The following is a 22,060-nucleotide window of genomic DNA, read 5'->3' on the forward strand; positions in this document are numbered from 1 at the left end:
TATTCTCAGTGCTTTGGGCATATCAAACCTCAGTTAAAACATCAACAGGGTTCACTCCTTTCCAACTAGTTTATGGTTTGGAAGCAGTGTTGCCCATTGAATGCGAAATCCCATCACTTCAAATGGCTATCGAATTACTCCCAGCTACTTCCGAAGAGGAGAAGCGTCTGTTATACTTAGCAAAATTAGATGAGTCTCGACGTGATGCTGCTTTGGCAATCGAGACTCACGCAAAAAGGATGAAAGCTCAGTATGATCGTAACGTGACCCCTCGTAATTTTTCGAAAGGAGACCTAGTGCTATTATATGATCAAGCTAACGATAAATTAGGTGCTGGAAAATTCGTTCCCATGTGGCATGGGCCCTACATTGTCAAGCGAAAGCTGGCAAAAGGGGCCTATGAGCTGGTAGATTTTGATGGGGACTCTTTGGGTAAGCCCAGAAATGGAATTTACCTAAAGAGGTATTATGCTTAAGTGGTGGGTATGGAGATTTAGTTAGTTCTAGTTAGGTTAATTTTCTTTTTAGCTGGTATGTTTGCTTAGTTTAGGCTGTGTGCTTAGTTTAAAGAGTGTGTTTTTGTCGTTATTCTGGCTTATCTTGGTTTTACTCTTGATATTGTAGATGTTGACGCCTCTCCAAACGTACATTGGATTTGCTGATGGTGCTTGTCGTAGTACATGGAATATCTCTTCTACAGCTTGGGTTATCTATTCGCCCTCTGACGAGTTAGTTTCTATGCATGGGGTGAGCCTCGGTCAAACAACAAACAACATTGCAGAATACAGTGCAGTGATTGAATTATTATCTGAATCTATTTCATTTGGGATTCGGAGTTTGATATTGAGGTTAGATTCTGAACTCGTTGTATTACAGCTTAATAGAGTCTATGCCATTAGAAATCCAGTGTTATTAAGATTGTTTTTGAGGGTGCGTCTCTTGGAACGTGAATTTGATTACATTGAATATCAGCATATTTCAAGATCTTTAAATACATTAGCAGATGCAATGGCATCTCGAATGTTAAATAGACATTTGTAACAATCATAAATGTAAATTTATGAACATTTCATCACACATGTTTAACAAAATAAGCCGGTAATAATGATATATATAGATAGGAGTGTGTCAAAAATATACATCGTCTTCGATCATAGGTTGAAAAACACCTTATGATCGGCAAAAATGATAAGTACAAAAAACCAAAAATGTCATATGTGTCTACAAAAGTGACTAGCCAATCACTGGTGGTGCTCTCTATACGAGACCACTGCCCGCGCTACCCTACACAGGAACCTCCTGAAAGGTCCTGGGACTGCGACCACGTAGCGCTGAAGTCGGATAGGAATGTCATCTATAGTGGTATCTGGTATATCCGCCGTCAGACGCTCTAGATCATGTTCCAGCTCGGCTAAGGTCTCTGCGGCCGCATCCTGTGGGGCTGGTGCTGGTACAGCTGGTACTCTCCTCTCAAAAGCCCAGAGGTTGGCCGGACGCCGTGGACCTACATCTGCATTTTGAAAATTTGTGCTGTCAGTTTTGAGACGATATATAAAAAACAAAAAAAATACATAATTTAAAAACTTGTGAAAAATGAAATACCTCTGTCGTCCCATTGTTCTCCCTGTGGAAGAACCATGTCCGAATCATTGCGAAAATCCATTCCGGCATACGGAAAATCCTGAATCGCAAAGACCTGGCCCTCCAGCCAGTGAAAGTAACCATCAGGAAATCGAACAACTGCTGCTCCCTCGTCAGGATGCCGGGCCATTACCACAACCCATCTCGTCAACTTAGGCTCCCGAGGAGCCCCAACTGGAACTGTAAGATGCTGGGGGATCAGCATTGGAACTCTCTCTAGGGCAAAGCTCACAACTAAAGGCCCATATCCAAAAGTCTTCAGTTTTCCTCTCTTTGCCCTGGTTAGTTGGCCCTTCATATTGGCCAACACAGCATCGCACTAGTTGAAAATGGTGCCTTGGAAGCAATCTATAGCCATCCGCATTTGGGATCCAGTGGCTATGTGCAAAGCGACAGCGCCGCAAAGTCTGGTAACTGTAAAGGCAATTACCATGAGTTCAGGTCGGGATATATATTTGATTTCTATCCCCTTCTCCTGGTTTTGATTGTTGCACCACTCTAGCCGGAGACTAGCAAGGGATTGGCCACCCGGCCTAGTCCCGAATAGAGAGAGTTGCTCGCCCCTGTTAGGCAAGCCAGTGAGAAAGTATATGTCGGAGGACTCTATCTCGAGCTGGTTTTCTCCGATGTAAAAACATTGATCCTGAATATTCCACCTTTCAACCAGCTACTCTAAGAATGGCACCTGGGCCCTCATGCCAAGTATGGCCCAGTACTTGTAGAGACCGCATGCCTTTAACGCATCAATAGAAGGTTGATGACCTATTGCGGCCAAATCAACGTCTTCGTGTTCTCTTTCACGCCAATCTAGCATGGTGAGTGACCTACACACCAAAAAACAATAGTTAGAATTCATTAAACAATTTTTGATTGGTTAAAATTGGGGTTTGGGTTTCAAAAACCGTGTTTCACGGGGTACGCACCCCGCATTCAGAAGACAGAGCGGCGGTACGCAACTGGTCTGAAGGCGGGCTGCATACCCCGACCTTTTTCCCATATACGAAAAAGTCGGGGTACGCAGGTCGCCCATGGGGCACCTGCGTCCCCTGAGAAACGCATTTTAAAACCCTAAACCCTCCAAAAAATCAAACTAAAACTTGAAATGAAATTCTAAACGGATGAAATTGAATAGGAGGATGTTGTGAAATACCTGAAAGAGACGGCACTCGATTCTGACGGTCGGATTCTCCGCAAAGTCCACGGGAAGTTTTCTTGTCAAAAGCCCTTTTCTCAACCTCAGCAGTAAAATGGTAAAAATGACATGGTAAGAAGTCTTTTTATAGGTTTTTTGGATGAATGAATGCTAAGTTTGTTTATTTTTCACCATGAAAGGACATTTTTCAATGTATTTTTACCCATCTTAAAGAGGTATGAGTAATGTGTCGTTTTTGTGCAGGACAAAAGGACTTTAGAGCAAAATCATCATTTTTCACAAACCAAAACATCATAGTCATCTTTTAAGCTCTTTTCTGACTCCTAAAACATGAAAAGATTGCCGAGTGTTTCTTTTACACTCGTTAAAACGGAACTAAAAGACGGTCCCCTTATAGCTCTTTTCTGACCGTAAAAACAGGAAAAGATTGCCGGGTTTTTGTCGTTTCAAACTCGATACGGAAATAAAACGACGTGTCGTTGATCGCTTTTTACTTTTCAGGTCAGAGACACTAATCATGAAAGTACTCCTTGGTCGCGAGATCAAGCGGTTCTCTCAGGTATTATTTTATACTTTTTCGGGCTTGGGAGACACAAATTTACGAAAAAGTTCACCTTGGAGTCTTCTTTGGTTTTTTCAGACTCTCTAAAAATGAAAAACGCCGAGTTTCTCCTATACTGGACTCGTTAAAATTTCACAGTACAGGACCTGTTCAATTACAAATAGGAACGGACCACTCCTTCTTAGGGTCTGAATCTAAACTAAGTTGGACTCATCCGAAGGATGAGCTTATAATCAAGCATATGTTATCCTCCTCAAGCTTGTAAAAAAAAAATAAAGAGGTACTTGCCAGAAATGGTGGGGGAAAAGAGAGAAGAATGAACCGATTTGTTATCCTTTCTTACAGAAGAACCTTATCACCGCTCTTGAACACGACACTTTCCATTCACCTGGGTTGGGAAATCATTTGCCTTAAAAGTTGATCAAACCACTTTGAAAGTCTTCAACCGTTTCCGGGTATTAACTTTGGGTCAATCGTCACCAAGCCATCTGTTGTGTCGTTATGTGTTCAAGAGGTCTCTGCAAATAAACCATTCATATGCAAAATACTTCTCATCCGTTTGACCATCCCTGAGTCAGTCCTCACAGCAACATTTCTTCAACTTGAACAATGATTTCGTGTTGTGGGCTTACCTGCAACGGGTCTCTTTCTATCGACATCAGCACATTATCTAGAAATATGACTTAGAAATCGTCAGTACCTTGAAGTCTGCATGCATCAATGGCAGGTTTCTCGCCTTTGATGACAGTTTACATCATTGACTTTCGATCAAAGGATTCCGTGACGTGTTCGACATCAACCCATTCATTCACATTTCATGGATTGTACTGGGTACTTTGAGAACCATTGACATCACTGGTGGTCTCTCTCACACTTGTTAACAGTTTACATCATTGACTGGTAATCAACTGGTTTCTACCATGCTCGACATCAACTCATTTATTCGCATGGATAGAATCATGCCAATTCGGGAAGTAGAAATGAAGACCCCGGATCTAGTTTCCACCATCCAGGCTGCGAGGAGTTTTGTATTCATTATACAGTGGACTAATCATAAACAGATGGCTGCATCCATACTGTGTCTACAAAAGTCTATGATTGTGATGTACTGCAACATCATTCTTGTATTAGAGCAGTAGTTAGATCATTAGTTAAAGTTTTCAATCTGAGTATGGGAATGCCTACCTCAGCGATGATATCATCTTATATATGTATTTTATGTTGAATATTTGCAGGTTCTGACCGGGTCCTCCATAAGATACTCCTTGAAATGATAAAGTACTTCACCCTTCCTAGATTATAAAAACCCTAATCTACTACAGCCTTCGCACTTTAGGGGGAAATTTGTTGCACTAAAAAATGTCACCATGACTATTTGCAGTTAGTATGGCTCCATCCACTGTCATACTATCCTCCTTAGCAAGTCTCATGCCTCTCCTCTCCATGTCAAACTTCAAGAAAGAGAGAAAAGTCATTTAAAGTCAATTATCTCTGGTACGCAGTTTCTCTTAGCCTTACCTGCGGGTACGCAACCCAAGTTCACAATACCTGCATACTTGTACGCTCTGTATGTAAAGGGGTGGGTGCGTACTCCTGTAAAGGTCAAAAGGCGCAAGTTTCACTCCAAAAACGTTACTTGTGGTCATTTCTAGAGTCTTCTAGAAGCATGTTTGACGTGTATGAAGTGCCTCCAGATGGTTCATGTATCCCTACCAAAGAGGAACTTATCCCATCAATAGGGGAGCTATCCCATCCAAAGAGGGGCTTATCCCATTGATGGTGGACCTAAATAACTTCCTCTAGAGCACTATAAATATAGGCATTGGGCCAAAGGGAGGAGAGGTTGAAAGTTGAACATTCCTAAGGGTAGATGCTGCTAGAATTAGGACTTCCTTGTAGAAGCTTGTGAGGAGAGATTACCATCTTTACTTGTTTCCATTTGGAGGTGGGTGAGCTGATCAGAGTAAGGGAGAACTCTTGTGGACCCTGGGAGGAGCTTGCACAACACCAAGGCTCAGGTTGTAATGGTTCATTTTGTTACCTTTTAATACAAATTAGTCCATTCTTCTCAACAATTTGTTATTAATGAGTTGTTTCATATACTCCTTGGTCTATATGTTAATATGTTTTATTTTATGTGATATTCAGGTGTTATTTAATCGTTTGATTGTTGGTGATTGCAAGTTTCGAAGGGAAGGAGGAGCTCATCCGGATCAACGAAGCTGGACTACTACAACAGCGTTGGATTACAGGTAGGATCTAAACACTTGATTTCTCATATTGTAAAAGCATATTTAGGGAAGGATTGCTCTTATTTGTCTTGTTTGTCATTAGAAAGTCTTAGGCTTTCTAGGAAGGTCGGTTGTGTCCGCACTAACGACTCTTTCCGCGTGACACGCCATATGGGGGGCAGTATGCCTTTTCATTTTTCCCTCCCAGAGTACAAACGTATGAGAGTTCACAACAAAATTCGGGTCAAGCTGGAATTGCATCCAATGGTTGGGTGCCAATACTGCCTCAACAGCCAAGAGTTGTATATTCAATGGAACCAAATCTACCCATGTCGAATATTCCCACTACCCCAGCTATTGTAACAGTGTCGCAAGTACAAGCTCTGCCTGTTGTATGTCAACCTCAAGTCTCTCAGGTCGTAATACAATAGCCTCTTATCTCAACGACTCAATCACAATCATCGATTAGTGGCTCCTTAACTGAAGCGACTCAGGCTCAAATGGGTATTATCACCCCTCATCTTGGTTAAACATCCAGTATTGGACAATAGAAAATGACTTCACAACCATGGTTGGTGCAATATCAACAACTGCAATTCCAGTAAGCTTATCGAGGACCTGAGCAACAAAGCTTTGTGGGTCATGAGCAACCATATATTCAAAATGGCCACCATCAATCATATCATAATGGTTATTCCCATCAACCTTATCAAAGTTATTAGCATCAAATACATTATGCTAGTATGAAAAGACCCACTGCTCAGGTGATCCCATCTTATCCTAGGTACGCTTCACCAAACCTGAATCAATAGTTGCCTTTCGTCGCAACGTTGGAATTACCAAATCTGAATCGGCTAACAAATGATCCAATTTCTTACACTCCTTGGTGGTCGGCGATTCCTCATAAAATTCTGCCAGATATCCCTAAATTCAATGGAAATCCGAGTGAAGATCCGTCGAATCATGTGATGACCTTTCATCTGTGGTGTTCTTCCAACACTCTCAATGATGATTTGATTAGGCTTCACCTCTTTCAACAAACGTTAACTAGTCCAGCAGCAAAATGGTACATCGAATTGCCTAGAGCTTCATTCGATAACTTCAGCGCCCTTGCTACAACCTTCTTAACCCATTTTCAGTTACCCATAAGGTACGACATAGGAACGGAGCTTCTCACCAATTTTAAGCAAACGACAGCCACTCATATATCAAATCATATTCATGAGTGGCGACAACGGTAAAAACATATGTTCCTGATTAGCTGCTAGCTGAATGGTTTATTAAGTCATTGTTACCTTCTATTACAGAACATGTGGCTAAAGGGGGGGTTGTCACTAAATATCAATATGTTTCTCGTGTGCAATATCTAGACTTGATTTATACTCAGTCTGGCATGCTCTATGACAAAATCCCTGATGCTCCTAGACCAGAGTTTTTCGTTCCTCCTCCTCCTAAATCAAACAATGACTCTCATGCTGGCGATGGCGTGATAGGCACAACCAGCGCGAAAACCACGAAGGCTACATCTAAGAAGGCCCATACGGTTTCAGTCAAAATGAAAATGACGAACTTCTTGCCTTGAAAGTTAATGTCGTGTCGACTAACAAAGGCAAAGAACCAAAGCAACCATGGGGCAAGAAGAAAGGGAAAAGAAAAAAGAAGAAACAAGACGATTCATCTCCTGAAAAATCTTTTGCAAACCCTTCTGGGCAAAAGAAACCTAATCAGCCATGCCTCATAGGTGATGAGGACCATTGGACGAAAGATTGTCCATATAAAGCTGAAGTTAAGAAAATATTTAAGAATTCAAGAACTTCAGTAGTATTGACTGACCCATTTCCAAACCCAGAAACCAATCTAGTTGCTAGCGACAATGTTCCCCATCCCAAGTGCTTATGTTGTCCATTTCAAAACAGAAAAATGATGCTTTGATATCAACGAGGAATAAAGATTACGGGAATCCACAACTGTCGAACAACAAGGCTGCAGATCAACCTAATAGTTCGACAACAACTTCAATCGAAGTTATGCCACCCATCGTTCCTGAGCTAACAATAAAGCCGCCAAAGGGAGTAGTACACAAATCAACATTTAATCCTCATGCCCGAGCAGCATAGAATTATAATATAGTAGAGGATCTGGCCCAATCGTCATTTGCTATGTCGACACTTGAAGTACTACAAAATTTCCCCTCCCAAAAGCAGGCTCTATTATCAGCAATAGGTGGGATTGACCCAACGGATTCCAATCTTGTGGCCTTTAATCATAAAGGATTTGAACCTTAGTTACCAACTCAACTCTCTTTCCTCATTCAAGTGAAAGACCTCAACAAAATTGTTCATCGAACAATTATTGACGAGGGGGCATCTACCTGCATTATGTCAATGAGTTGCTGGAAAGCTTTAGGATCACCACCCTTGTCAAGATCATCAACGACATTAAAATCATTCGATGGACGAACATACACCCTGTACAAGATTTTAAGTAACTTACAAGTTGAACTGGGGGGCAAAACAGTAGAAATTGATGTCGAAGTTATCGATGGAAACCTCGATTACAATATCTTACTAGGAAGGCCCTGGATTTATGCCATGGCTGCTGTTGTATCAACTTACTTTAGGAAGATTGCATTTCCTTTCCAAGGAGGAATTACAATCATTGATCAACAAACCTTTCTCCCCAACAGTTCACAAGTTACAGGAAGCATTCCAATGATCCACGGAAGCTCTCATTCGCTCCAAAATGTCGGAGTAGGCCTACTGAAAGACCCTACCTTGATGGGTACATTTTCCCTACTGCCTCCGAACAATCTGGCAAAAGTGGCAACAATAGGAACCTACAATATGATATCTTCCATTCAAAAGATTTCCGAACATTTTGTTATCATGGATCATCAACAAGTTTTGCCTCCAAGTCCAATAGAGATTTTGTAGCAATCAATTTTTTCAGCCTGGGCGGCAAACCCAAATCAATGCTCATCGAGTGTTTGGGTGGATAGGACAAAGGAATATGGCACCTCTTCAGATCCTTGGTCACATGTACATTCTACAAACGAAGGAATTATTCAATCGATGATGATAGAAGAGGCACCATGGGAAGATTACCACCATCGTTCCCATCTTCCGAATTACAACGAAGATTATTCCAATGACCTCGATCAGCCTTCAGTTTTTTATTTTCTATCAAATACTGTAAACACGGTGGATTCTGAGTGAAATCTATCCAATATTGAAGAAACTATCGCCATAAATATCTCGATCAAACCTATGTCGTAGAGAATATTCATGTCGGAAAATCTTGTTCTTCTTCAGAGCTGGAAATATATTGCGCTCTCTTTCGCGAATTCAGAGATGTCTTTGCATGGTCATACGAAGAAATTCCAGGCATTGACTCGAGTATAGTTAAACACAAAATCAAGATGTATCTAGATGTTAAACCGGTATGACAATGGCTTCGGCAGGTGCTGCTGAAGAAAGCCACTTCCATCAAGGTAGAAGTTGAAAAAAATTTACATGTTGGTTTCATTTACCCGGTTCCTCTAACTGATTGGGTATCGAATATTATTCCTGCGATGAAAAAGCAAGGAACGATTAGAGTGTGCGTTGGTTACAGGGATGTAAATCAAGCTTGTCTAAAGGATAAATACCCTAACCCTTCATCGACCAGATAATTGATGAATGCGTCGGATGCTAAATCTTTTCATTTATGGATGGATTTTCCGGCTATAATCAAATAAATATCCGCCCACAGGACCAGTCAAAGACTACATTTATATGTTCGTGGGGCACATTCGCCTACCACAAATTACCTTTTGGTTTAAAGAACACAAGGGAAAATTTTCAGAGGGCTATGAATTATGCCTTCCATGACATCAAAAACATCATTCAACCATATCTCGACAATCTTCCAGCTCATTCGCAAAAGCGGACTGATAATCTGCGGCATTTGAGAGCTATATTTCTACGTTGCCGACACTACAAGATATGACTCAATCCACACAAGTGTGTGTTTTGTGTCATTTCTGGTCATTTACTTGGCTTTGTGGTTTCTAAGGACGGAATTTGACTCAACCCATGTAAGGTTCAGGCAATCATCGATATGCCTCCACCTTCAAATTTGCTTCAAATTCAGAAACTCCAAGGGAAAGTGAACTTTCTGAGGAGGTTCATTCCAAATTATGCCAAACTTGCTAAAGGTTATATGCATCTTTTGAAAAAATAATTACCCTTCAACTAGGATCAGGTTGTGCAAGCTTCCTTTGATGCTCTAAATGAATCCCTAATAAAAGAATCATTAATGTACGCTCCTAATTATCAAAAAGACTTTAACATGTATCTAGCTGCAACAGATACAACCATCGCAATGGTTTTAGTTCAAGAAGAAAATGGAATCGAACATCTTATCTATTATTTAAGCCGAAACTTAAATGATACAAAAAGAAAATACTCCTATGTTGAAAAGCTGGCTCTCACAGTTGTTCAAGCAGTACAGAGATTTCGACACTATATCCTCTTTCACAAAACTATCATTTTATCAGATTGAAACCCAATGACTTACATTTTGTTGCGTCAGTTACTTGGGGGAAAATATTCAAAATGGGTAGCTATTTTGCAAGAGTTTGATCTGGAATTCGTAAAATCCAAATCAAAGAAATCTCTAGTTTTCGCAAAGTTATTATGTGATTTCCCATCGTCGTCCAACGATTCAACATCCAAAGCAACAATCGTCGATGAATCTTTGTTTCTGATATCATCAAGTGATCTGTGGTACAGAGATATAATCATCTATCTCCAAACCCAAACATACAGGCCTAATACCTTTCGCTCTGAACAATGATGTACTCGATACCAAGAAAAAGACTACATGATCGTCAATGATACGCTTTACCGTCATGGTATCGATACAGTTCTGTGAAGGTGTGTCACCCATGAGGAGGCCGAAAAAGCCTTGAATGATTTTCATTCAGGCGCATGTGGGGGGCATCAATCTGGTTACGCCATGGCAAAAAATATCTTACGAGTAGGCTACTTTTGGCCAACAATGTTCAAAGATTGCATAACCGCAGTCAAAAGTTGCCATGCTTGTGAAATCTTCGACTGCAAAACCAAAATACCACCCGCACCTTTGCAACCAGTAGTTACTGTTAGGCCATTTGCCAAATGGGGCATATATTTCATGACATGTAACCCCACCTCGGCTGGGGGGCATGGGTATATCACAGTCGCAGTTGACTATTTTACGAAATGGGCCGAGGCGATGCCTACATTAAACAACAGCGGCGAAATGGTTTCTCTTTTCTTTTTCAATCATGTAGTCTCTAGGTTCGGTGTTCCACAGGCTATAGTCACAGATCATGGATCGCATTTTCGCAATCACATGATGGTTGAATTGGCTACCAAACTAGGATTTTCCCACGACAGTTCTACTCCATATTATCCGCAAGCTAACGGACAAGTTGAGGCCATCAACAAAGTCCTAAAGCGCATGCTGCAAAGGATGATCGGAGTCCACAAATAGAGTTGGCACCTGATCCTGTACTCAGCCTTGTGGGAATACAGAACCTCGATAAGAAATGCGACTGGGTTTACACCCTTTCAGCTGGTGTATGGCCTGGAAGCCGTCTTACCCATTCAATGTGAGATTTCATCTCTCAAGCTTGCAATCGACCTTCTCCCCGGAACTTCAAAGGAAGAGGCTCATTTCTTGGAACTAATCCAATTGGAAGAAACCCGTCATGATGCCGCCTTGGCTAACGAAGCCCATAAGAAATTAGTTAAGGCGCAATTTGACAAAAATTTCAAACCCCGTGTCTTCTCAGAAGGTGATCTGGTCTTGCTTTACGATCAAGAATCCGATAAATTGGGAGCAATTTCCAATATTTGTGGATGGGTCCTTACATTTTTAAACGAGTGTTATCAAAAGGAACCTACGAGCTAGTAGATTATGATGGAATTCCACTAGCGCAACCCTGAAACGGGTTGTACCTTAAACGTTACTATGCTTGACTAAGTGTAGTGACCTCTTCATATGCTTTTGTTACATTTCTGTTTTCATCAAGAGTGATCATTTTGGTTAGGTAATCTGCCTTTTTCATTTGTTGCAGATTTCGAACCTATTGGAATCATTCGTTGGATATGCCGACAAAGCTAGTCGTAGTACGCGGAACCTATCTTCTACGGCCTAGGCCATTTTTGATCCAAGCGGCGAGTTAGTGAGTTTCAGAGGAATATGTATTGGCCGATCAACAAACAACATCGCTGAGTATAGTGTGTTGATAGAACTTCTCTCTAATTCCATCACATGTGGCATACACTGACTTTTTGTCAGGCTAGATTCACAACTTGTCATCCTACAGCTTACTGGCATATATTCTGTTCGGAATCTAGCTATCTATCGTATGTTCCTAAGGGTCAGGATTTTGGAAAGGCAGTTTGATTCTATTCAATATTAACACATTTCCATAAACTTGAACACATTAACTGATTCATTAGCAAATTATGTGTTAGATAGACATTTGCAGCATTTATAAAAGACGGAATACCACCCAACATACAGAGCTCCAAGAATCCCAAATTTGAATGAAATGGTAAAAATGAGAGGTAAAAACTATTTTTATGTTACTATTTACATAGTTCGAGTAAAATATGGTTGTTTAACTCATTTTTCAAGCATGTATTCACATTTCTAATCAATTTGATGGAGTAATTGAACAGGCAGCACGACCATCAAAAGAACATAGTGTTAATGGTGAAGTCAACATCTCTGACTATTATCACGAGCAGTTTTATGCAAAGTTCAAGCTCGTTAAAAAATAAACCTCGCCATGAGCAGTTTTACGCAAAGTTCAAGCTCGTAAAAAGATAAACCTAGCAATGAGAAAAAATTTCCATAGAGTTCAAGCTCATTAAAAAATGAACCCCACCTTCGGTAAATAACCATTCGTGTGACTATCAGCTTTTGAACCTTGGTTGTGTTCTTATCATCACCTCCACTCTTTTTTAGCCAATCATACGCCTCCATTTGATTGTTTACCCTTTTGAGGAACAGCTATAATGAGTGATTCTATTAGCCACCTCCTTTACACTGTTGTGATTGGAAAGTTCCAAGCCTTTCTTAGAACCAGTTTCTATCCAAAAACATCACTCGTTCCTCAAAAAATGAGTCTCCTTTAAGCTCTTTCCATCTGACTCGTAATATATGAAAAGATTTCCGAGAAATTTACCTCTTCAGCTCGTTAAAGTGACCAGAAGTGCTATCCCTTCTCTAGATTTTAATCTTTTTGGACCTGAGGCATTATTAAACAAAAAGATCGAGCACTTGTCTTGTTCGGCTCGTTAAAACTATCGAAAAGTCATCCCTTTCGTATTATTTTACACTTTTTCGGACTTAAGGGATTACATTATGAAAAAGGACCATTGGAGTTGCCTTTACGTCCCTTTTTAGACTCTCTAAAATTGAAAAGGACTAAGTTATCTTTGTCATTAAACTCGTTGAAACAATAGCGACAAACTTGTCCATGCAGAAAAGATCGAGTTTCACTGTCGCTAGGCTCGTTAAAACATAGCGACGGGTTTGCCTGAAGGGAAAATTATAGAACAAGCATATGTTATCCTCCTCAATATTGACAAAAATAAAGAGGTACTGGTCAACAATGACTGGTGAAAAAGGGAAAAAAACTTGAATAGCTTCATTGGTAGCAGGTCACTCTTGAACATGACACTTTCACTCCATCACCATGATTGAGTCAGGTTGGGTTATTCCGTTCACCGGTCACATCACCATTGGTCCACCGTACCATCCACCTTGGGGTTAACGCTACAAATGGTAGAAGCAGTTTTCTAGGTGGAAACCCAGAGAATCTTCTGGAAACTGCTCATATGACACTTGCCTCTCTGAATTCACCCAGGGATGAGTAAGAGATCTGAAATCTCCAAGTGGAACCAAGAACTATCAGTGAAATTACAGTAATCAAAATCCCGGAACCTAAATCACTCTCCTGTAAACATCTATATATGGATCCCTCATCCAAGAGATCCAAAGGCTGGAATTTTGTAATTTGCAAGGAAGTGTTGTTGGTTTCTCTTTGAAGACATTGTTGGGTGATCTTGCTTTGTATGATGTGAAGAGGGCTTTCATGCTGGGAGGATGGCGCTAGGTCAGACCAATGGGTTGTAATCCTCTCTTCTACTACTTCTATCAATAAAGCTATTTGAGTTTTCCTCAATATTCTTGTATATCTCTGAATCTTGTATTGATATATGCATTTGCATGGTTAATATACATTTGATCCTATATTTTTTATGGTTATAGATCTCTATGCTTTGATGGTATTATGTTGCTTTGACTCTACGGGTGTTCTTTGAAGCAGGACAAGTAAGGAAGGAATGTCGAATCTCTGTCAAAGGAGGGAGGAAACAAGCAAGGAGCCAAGCGAAAGACTGAGGTTGCTACTCTCATCTATCTCTCATAAAGGAAGACACAAGTAACTTTAATTTGTTTGTTTCTAAGATAGCTACCCGTCTTAGTGGGACTAGCAGCTTTGAATAGACACTAGTTTTCCCCATAACAGCTGGTCTTGCAAAGGTTTGACCAGTTCGAGCCCTAACTCCTTATATCCCGACCTCATTGGGGACATGCAAACAAAAACAGAGAAAAAAAACAGACCACTCTGATACCACTGAACCGGATTTAAACAGGAACGCAACAAATTGCAAAGTTAACCATAAACACAGATATGCAATGGAAATAATACTTCATTTCATTAATGTAAAATATTGAAATATGCTTACAAACAGGAATGGAAATAAACTAGCTAGGGTGATGGTAGCTTATCTCTGAGAAGAGATGTGGCGGCTACATGCCTCTGAAAAGCCTTACAATGAGGCTCAAGGGCCTTTTTATTATTGAAAAATAAGAGCAAACCCTAAACAACCAAAACCCTAACCCGAGGAGATGTAACACCAAGAGTTTATGGGCCCCGTTGGCGTGAGTTGGACAACCAACTTCCCGGGGTTGCGACTTGGTCATATTATCTCCGTTTGATGTGCATGATAGCCCATTGGAAAAATCTCTCCAAGGACTACGATCGAAAAGACGATTTTAGACAGAAAATCGCTGGTGGTATATTTCCAAAAAAACGTCGTTTTGAGCTCCGGAAGTTTAAGACCCAAAAAACTGCTAAAAATAATAAACTGTGCTACAATTAAGGAAACTGAAAATTTGAAAGAAGCAATGGTGGGGGTCCAAGTGGAGTTGGTGGGTGGCCACCAATATCCTCCTGGATCATTCCTCCCCCCTTAGGAAGCAATGGTCCCCATTTTGTTGAGTTCCTTCATGAGATGTGGGAACTTCTGCTAAACTTGGTCCCTGGTGAGCCACTTGCCCTAGTGAAGGAGTTGGCCTGCTTTGATAACATGATACAGTTGGATATTATACTGGTGAGTTTGCTTGATCTGTGTGTCCATGATTTGATCAGTTACAGCTTGTTCCATGCAATCTAGATTTAACTTTGTGTGTGTGAGTTGTTCTACAATGTCGAATGTGTCTAGCAATGGTGGAAAGTATGGCCTGAGGCGGTCCACATTGAACACTAGGTGCAGGCCAAGGAATGGGGGAATGCTCACCTAAAATGCATTGTCTCTCATAGCCTTGGTAATGGTGTAAGGACCATATCGGAGTGGTTTGAGTTTTCGATAGGCTCCAGCAAGGCATTCCTTTTGCAAATGCAACTAGACTTTGTCGCCCACCTAAAACTTGTGTGGCACCCAATGTTGATCATGTCACTGCTTGTACTTGGCATTTGATTTCTCCAAAATGTCATGGACCTACTGGTGAATATGTTGGATCTGCTCAATGAAGTTGTTTGCCTTATTTGTTTCTGGACTGGACATGAGCCGAATCTGTGTGAGTAGTTGCAAATGGCATGGCCACATAAATGGGACACAGTGGCTAGAATCCCAAGCCCACCTAAAAAGGGTTGTGGCCAGTCGAGCTGTGGAGAGCCTGGTTGTAGCTGTGCTAAACATAGGGGAGGCTCTCGTCCCATGTGCATGGATGCTTTGAGTTGTACATGCGTAGAATGTGTATGATCATCCTGTTGACAACCTCTGTCTCAACATCAGTTTGAGGATGGAAGGTTGTGGACTTAGTGAGTTTGGTGTCCATCATCGACCAGAGATTGGACCAAAATGTACTAAGGAACCTGTTGTCCCTATCTGAGATGATAAACTGTGGGATCCCAAAGTGTACCCACACTCATTCAAAGAAGAGTTTAGCAGTTGCTTCTGTTGTGATATTCTTCTTGCATGCCGCCATAATGGCCATCTTCGAGAACCTATTGATGACCATAAAAACACTGTCATTTCCATTCTTATTGGAAGGAAGGCCTAACATGTAATCCATGGAGATGGATTCCCAAGGTCGCTTAGGGGTATGCAGCAAGATATAGAGGCCTTGCTTCTTGATGGTCAGTTTGGAAATGGCATAGGTAGTGCATGATTTGATGTACTTCCCGACATCCTGTCGAAGATTCTGCCAATAGAAATACCTTTGGAGTAGTGCCACCATTTTCTCGACCTCGAAATGCCCAACAGCCCGATTGTAGTGTGCTTCCCAAATCATCTTGGCATGCTCACTTGAAGGAACACAAAGATGACCCAGGTAGCATAACAGGGCATCCTAGAAGTGAAAATCTAGAACATGCTAACCCTCCAAGAGTGTCTAGTATGTGTTGCTAAATTCTGGGTTGCTTTTTTAGAGAAGTGGCCAATTATAAGTCTCGTGCCCACAAGAGTCGATCACGGTGGTTAACGCCATGATTGGTGGTCGACTGAGGCAATCTGCAACATTATTGGTGTTGCCCTTCTTATACTTGATATTCAAATGGAACTGTTGCAAGTATGTGGACCACTTCTGATGGCGATCATTCTGCAACTTCCCTTGGGTCTGTATGAACTGCAGGGGTTGGTGGTCTGTGTGGATGACCATTTCCTTCATCAAAATGTAATGCTTCCATTGTCGGAAGGCCTGCATAATGGAGTACATCTCTTTATCATAATTGGGATACTTCTGGACTGTGTCTGAAAGCGTCTCACTTTGATATGCCACTGGATGTTTGTGTTGAGTGAGTACTACCCCAATAGCATAGTCGGAGGCATCTATCTCGACCTCAAATGGTTGTTGCAAGTCTAGTAATACGAGCACTGGTGTCGAGTAGAGGTGATCTTTCAACTCTATGAATGCCTTCTGTTGAGATTCAAACCAAAAGAATTTTTCTTTTGCTCCTCCCTTGGTGACTTGACTCAAGGGCCAAGTGATATGAGAAAATCCCAACACGAACCTGTAGTAAAAGTTGGCAAGACCTAGAAACCTGTGAAGCTCTATCAGAGTGGTTGAAGATGGCTAATCCCAAATGAATTGGATCTTGGTTGGATCCACATGCACCCCTTGTTCATCAATAATGTATCCCAGATACTAAACCTGGGTCATGCCAAAAGTGCATTTCTCCAAATTGGAACATAAATTGTGTTGTCACAGTGTTTGGAGAACCTGTCGGATGTGGTGGACGTGCTCTTCCCAACTCTGGCTAAAGATAAGGATGTCATCCAAGTATACCACTACAAATGAGTTGGTGAATGGCCACAAGATGTCATCCATTAACCTCATGAAGGTTGCAAGAGAATTTGTCAATCCGAAAGGCATAACCAACCTTTTAAAAAGGCCCTCCTTAGCTTTGGAGGCAGTCTTCCACACATCGGACCATTTGATTAGTACCTGGTGATATCCTGACTTAAAATCAATAATGTTGAAATATTTTTCCCCCTTCAGTTAGTCCAGGAGGTCATCAATCTATGGGATCATGTACCTATTATGGACAGTGAACTTGTTCAGTGCCCGTTATTCAATGCAGAGTCTCCAAGTCCCATCCTTCTTCTGTACCAACACGATCGAGCTCCCACAGGGTGATGAACTCGGAGGGATGTGGCCTTTTTGCAGCAGCTCCTGAATCTGCCTCTTGATTTCATCGTTCTCCAGAACGGAGCGTCAATAAATTGGTCCATTGGGCAACGGCGCACCTAGGGTCAAATCGATGGAGTGCTTATCCTGACAGTGCAGAGGAACCCCTGCGGGGGAGGTGAAGATATCCTCATACTCCTCCACGACCTTGTCCATCTATAGTTGTCATGCGGAGGGGCCTTGTCTAGTGGTCATGGCCACTGTCTTCTTCTTTCCATGAGGGTGTATCATTAGGCAAACAAATTTCTCGGTTTTGGAAATGATCTTACTGCATTGTTTTGCAGTAACCAAAGAGATGGTGGTAGGTGGTGCTACCTCTGGTATCCTATACAACTTATTTCCCAAAGTAACAATAACAACACGAGGCCTTGATTCATACACAACATGTCACTTCCACAAGTATAGTTGTCCTAATAATACATCACAAAATTCAAGGGGAGCAATGTCACACAATACCTCATCCGTGAAGGGATTGATGTTGTATGGAAGGCGACACTACTGGCTCACGTAAAGATCTCATCCTTGGTGAAGCCACCCGATATTGTACAGTTGTGGATGTGTTGTGGTTAGTAAGCCCAGCCGCTTCACGACCTCTGCCGAAATGATGTTATTTTGGCTCCCATTGTCAACAATGAACTGTAACAGGGAGCCCTTTACCCACATCTAGGAGTGGAAGAGACACTCCTCCTCCTCTGGATCTTCGGGTTCATCCTTCTAGATCTTTGTGGTGGCAACGGTGGCGTTGGGCTCTGCATCGATAATCTGCTTCCCTTTGTCATTCCCCTTGTCGGGTTTTCACTCAAACTCGGAACATGCATCTGATTCTGAAACCTTTAGCTCAGCCACCAGTGGTTGCTTGGCCCAACACTCACTTGTGTTGTGAGTGGAGCTCTTACGAAACTCACACCACTTTCTCGTGTCCTGTTTCGACATCGCGGCGCCGTTCTTTGCTTACAGCTTTGGTGGGTTGTCTTGGTCTGCCCCACCTTGGCTTTTCCCTTTATTCTGCGGTTTGGTGGCACCTTTCCCTTGGTTCGGATTCGCAGATCCAAAGTCTCGCTTCTTCTATTTAAACTTTTGGTCGACCTTGACAGCATATCAATATGTCGTGCTGAGCGAGGAGATGTTCAAGAATTATATTTCTTCTTGGATGTACTTGTGCAGGCAGTCGTGGTATTTCAGTATGAAATTCTTCTTTGTATCCTTGATACCCAACTTTGTGTGAAGGGTATTGGTAAACTCCGGCACGTCTTGGTCACTTCCCTGCCACAGCGTGGTCCACTTTATGTATTGATCCTCATAGCTTCCGATAGTGTAGTACTGCTCCTTGATGGCATCTAGAAATGAATTCCAAGTGGGAGCGACTAAAAATGGTGAGCTTATACTTTCATCCTTCTGCTCGTAGTAGGTTTCCCACCAATCCTTGACGTGGGGGGCTGCTTTGAGAAGAGCGAAAATAGTTTTTTACCGATTGAAAAAATCATGAACAGAAAAATAACCTGCTAGCAGATTTAACCATTTATCGACAGAATTTGCATCTATCTTACCCTCGAATATGTGGAGCGATAAAAAGGTGTCTTTTTAACTCCTAATTACCTTCACATTAATTATCAACCCAGGGATGACATTTTATTTCAAGAGTGTACTCAGTCTGAGGTGGCTATTTACTCAAGAGTAATGTTTTGTAGTATAGTGCTCAAAATCCAAAAGTAAATGAAAGCTGGAAATAAAATCTACTTACAACAAAGCACTTTAAGACTTAAATCATGCATTCGGAAAAATAAGCAATGTATCAGTCAAGGGTCCAGTAGCAATAACTCATCCCTTTGGAAACTGATGTAACCAAAAGTAATCAAGGAACAGATCATCAATCTGGGGACTAGACAGCAAATGCCAATGCCCACTACAGTTTCAGATCGTTCTTCACACCAAAGCAAAGATAATGCGAATAACAGGAAATGGAATGGTAGATAAGAAATGGAACAACAATTAAGAAATGGAATAGCAAGAAACTGAAATGTTCTTAAACTAAATCATTCACTCAAACAACCATCAATTGAGGATACAATAGCAATAACTCATTCCTCTAGAGATTGATGCAATTGAAATCAAACTAGAACAAGACAATCAATCTGGGAACGAGGAAGCAATAACCAATGTTCTCTACAGTTGACAGTCCTGCTTTAAAGCAATTAAAAGGAAATAGAAATTAAACTAAAGCTGCCATTGAAAGTAAACTAGGAAAACTATTTAAAAGCAAACTATTGCAATTAATCAACCAAACTGAATAGCGAAGTAAATGATACACCATCACAGCGAAGTAAAGGAAATAAATCAACAGCGAAGTAAAGGAAATAAATCAAACCATCACACAGCAGAAATTGTAAAGATATGATACACAGCAGCAGCGTACTCCACCAGAGGCTGGGCCCTTAGCCGCCAGCGGATGCTGCTGGGCTACTTCAGATGAAAAGAATGAACAACAACTCCCAAATCAGGTATTAATCATTAAATGGTGAAATCATTACAACAACAGCAGCTTTGAGACTTACAGCCTGAAACAATCCTTTCTTCCTCCTATCCTATCATGAATTCTTAATTCTAAATCTCTAATTCTAAATCCCCAATTCCATCATTTTTCCATCATTCGAATCCCTCTATTTTCCATCTTCATCTCTGATCTCTGTTTTCATTTAAATAGAGAGAGATCAGAGAGTAGTTACAATAGAGATAACTACAACATGATTTATATTACAAAATTGGATTGTTTCCAACCAATTGATAAACAATAATATATATTTCCATCCAGATTTCAACAAGAGCAAGACGAATTTGGCTTTGCAGCTGAGATTTGGAGGACGGCCGCAACAACAAATCGGAGAAAATCATGCTCAAAGAACCCTGCGTTTCTCTCAGTACAAGCTGAATTTGGGCAAATCGTTCTTTGATAAAGTTAATTGGGTCCGTTCTGGACAAAACCCATGTTCTGGATTTTTTAGATTCTACTTCATTTGCTCAGAATCTCAACCGCAAAACTGTCACTTCTTATTCCAGCGAATTTCTGAGTTGGCACTTTTAGTGATCAAATATTCAATCTGGAAATTATCTTGGAGGCTAAAAATGGTGAATAATGTTACAACTGATTTATTAAGACTATCATTGATAAAATCATGCATAATCATCAATTTATTAGAAATAAAGGAGAATAAATAATATTCATTCATAGAAGCATAAATCATCATAAAATGGATTTATATAATAAATTATAATAAATGACATGATGAAGAATAATAGAAATGGGTGGAATAAGTGTTCAAAAGTGATAATAATAATGGCATATTAATGGCCCAACAATCCTCATAGCTTCCGATAGTGTAGTACTACTCCTTGATGGCATCCAGAAATGAATTCCAAGTGGGAGCGACTAAAAATGGTGAGCTTATACTTTCATCCTTCTGCTCGTAGTAGGTTTCCCACCAATCCTTGACGTGGGGCGCTGCTTTGAGAAGAGCGAAAATAGTTTTTTCCCGATTGAAAAAATCATGAACAGAAAAATAACCTGCTAGCAGATTTAACCATTTATCGACAGAATTTGCATCTATCTGACCCTCGAATATGGGGATTTCAAAATTAACTTGTACCTTAAATGGTGTGGAGTTTTCGGAGTAGCTGTTGGAAGCCAATGCGTCGCGCCTGGGTAGCTGCTGAAGGATCTGGGCAAAGTTGTCCATCATTGCGTTCCTTTGTCGCTTGAGGGCTTCTTCGAGCAAGATTTTGATAGGATCTCCTCCCCCTCATATTTCTTTTCATCTGCCATGGGAGGCCGTCGAGATTTGCGAGGGTGGTCTTGCAAAGGTTTGACCAGTTCAGGCCCTAACTCGTTATATCCTGACCTGGTTGGGGACATGCAAAGAAAAACAGAGAAAAAAAGTAGACCGCTCTAATACCACTAATCTGGATTTAAAAAAGAACACAACAAATTACAGAGTTAACCATAAACACAAAGATGCAATGGAAATAACACTTCATTTCATTAATGTAAAATACTGAAATATGCTTACAAATAGGAATGAAAATAAACTAGCTAGGGCGATGGTAGCTTATCTCTGAGAAGAGATGTGGTGGCTACATGCCTCTGAACTGACTTACAATGAGGCTCAAGGGCCTTTTTATTTTTGAACAATAAGAGCAAACTCTAAACAATCAAAACCCTAACCCGAGGAGATGTAACACCAAGAATTTATGGGCCCTGTTGGGGTGAGTTGGACAGCCAAATTCCCGGGGTCACGACTTGGTCATTGTTAGAAAATTATATATTACGGAGCAGTGGAACACATAAAATATTGCAGAAATGTAAACACAAAAAACACATAAAACAAGAGAGACACAGATATATGTGGTTCACCCAATTTGGGCTACGTCCACGGAAAAACATCTAGTCCTTTTATTATATTATCC

The sequence above is a fragment of the Pinus tabuliformis genome, chromosome 4_1 (genome assembly GCF_031772625.1).
Source record: "Pinus tabuliformis cultivar Carrire ecotype Pingquan chromosome 4_1, CPIR1, whole genome shotgun sequence".
Classification (NCBI taxonomy): Eukaryota; Viridiplantae; Streptophyta; class Pinopsida; order Pinales; family Pinaceae; genus Pinus; species Pinus tabuliformis.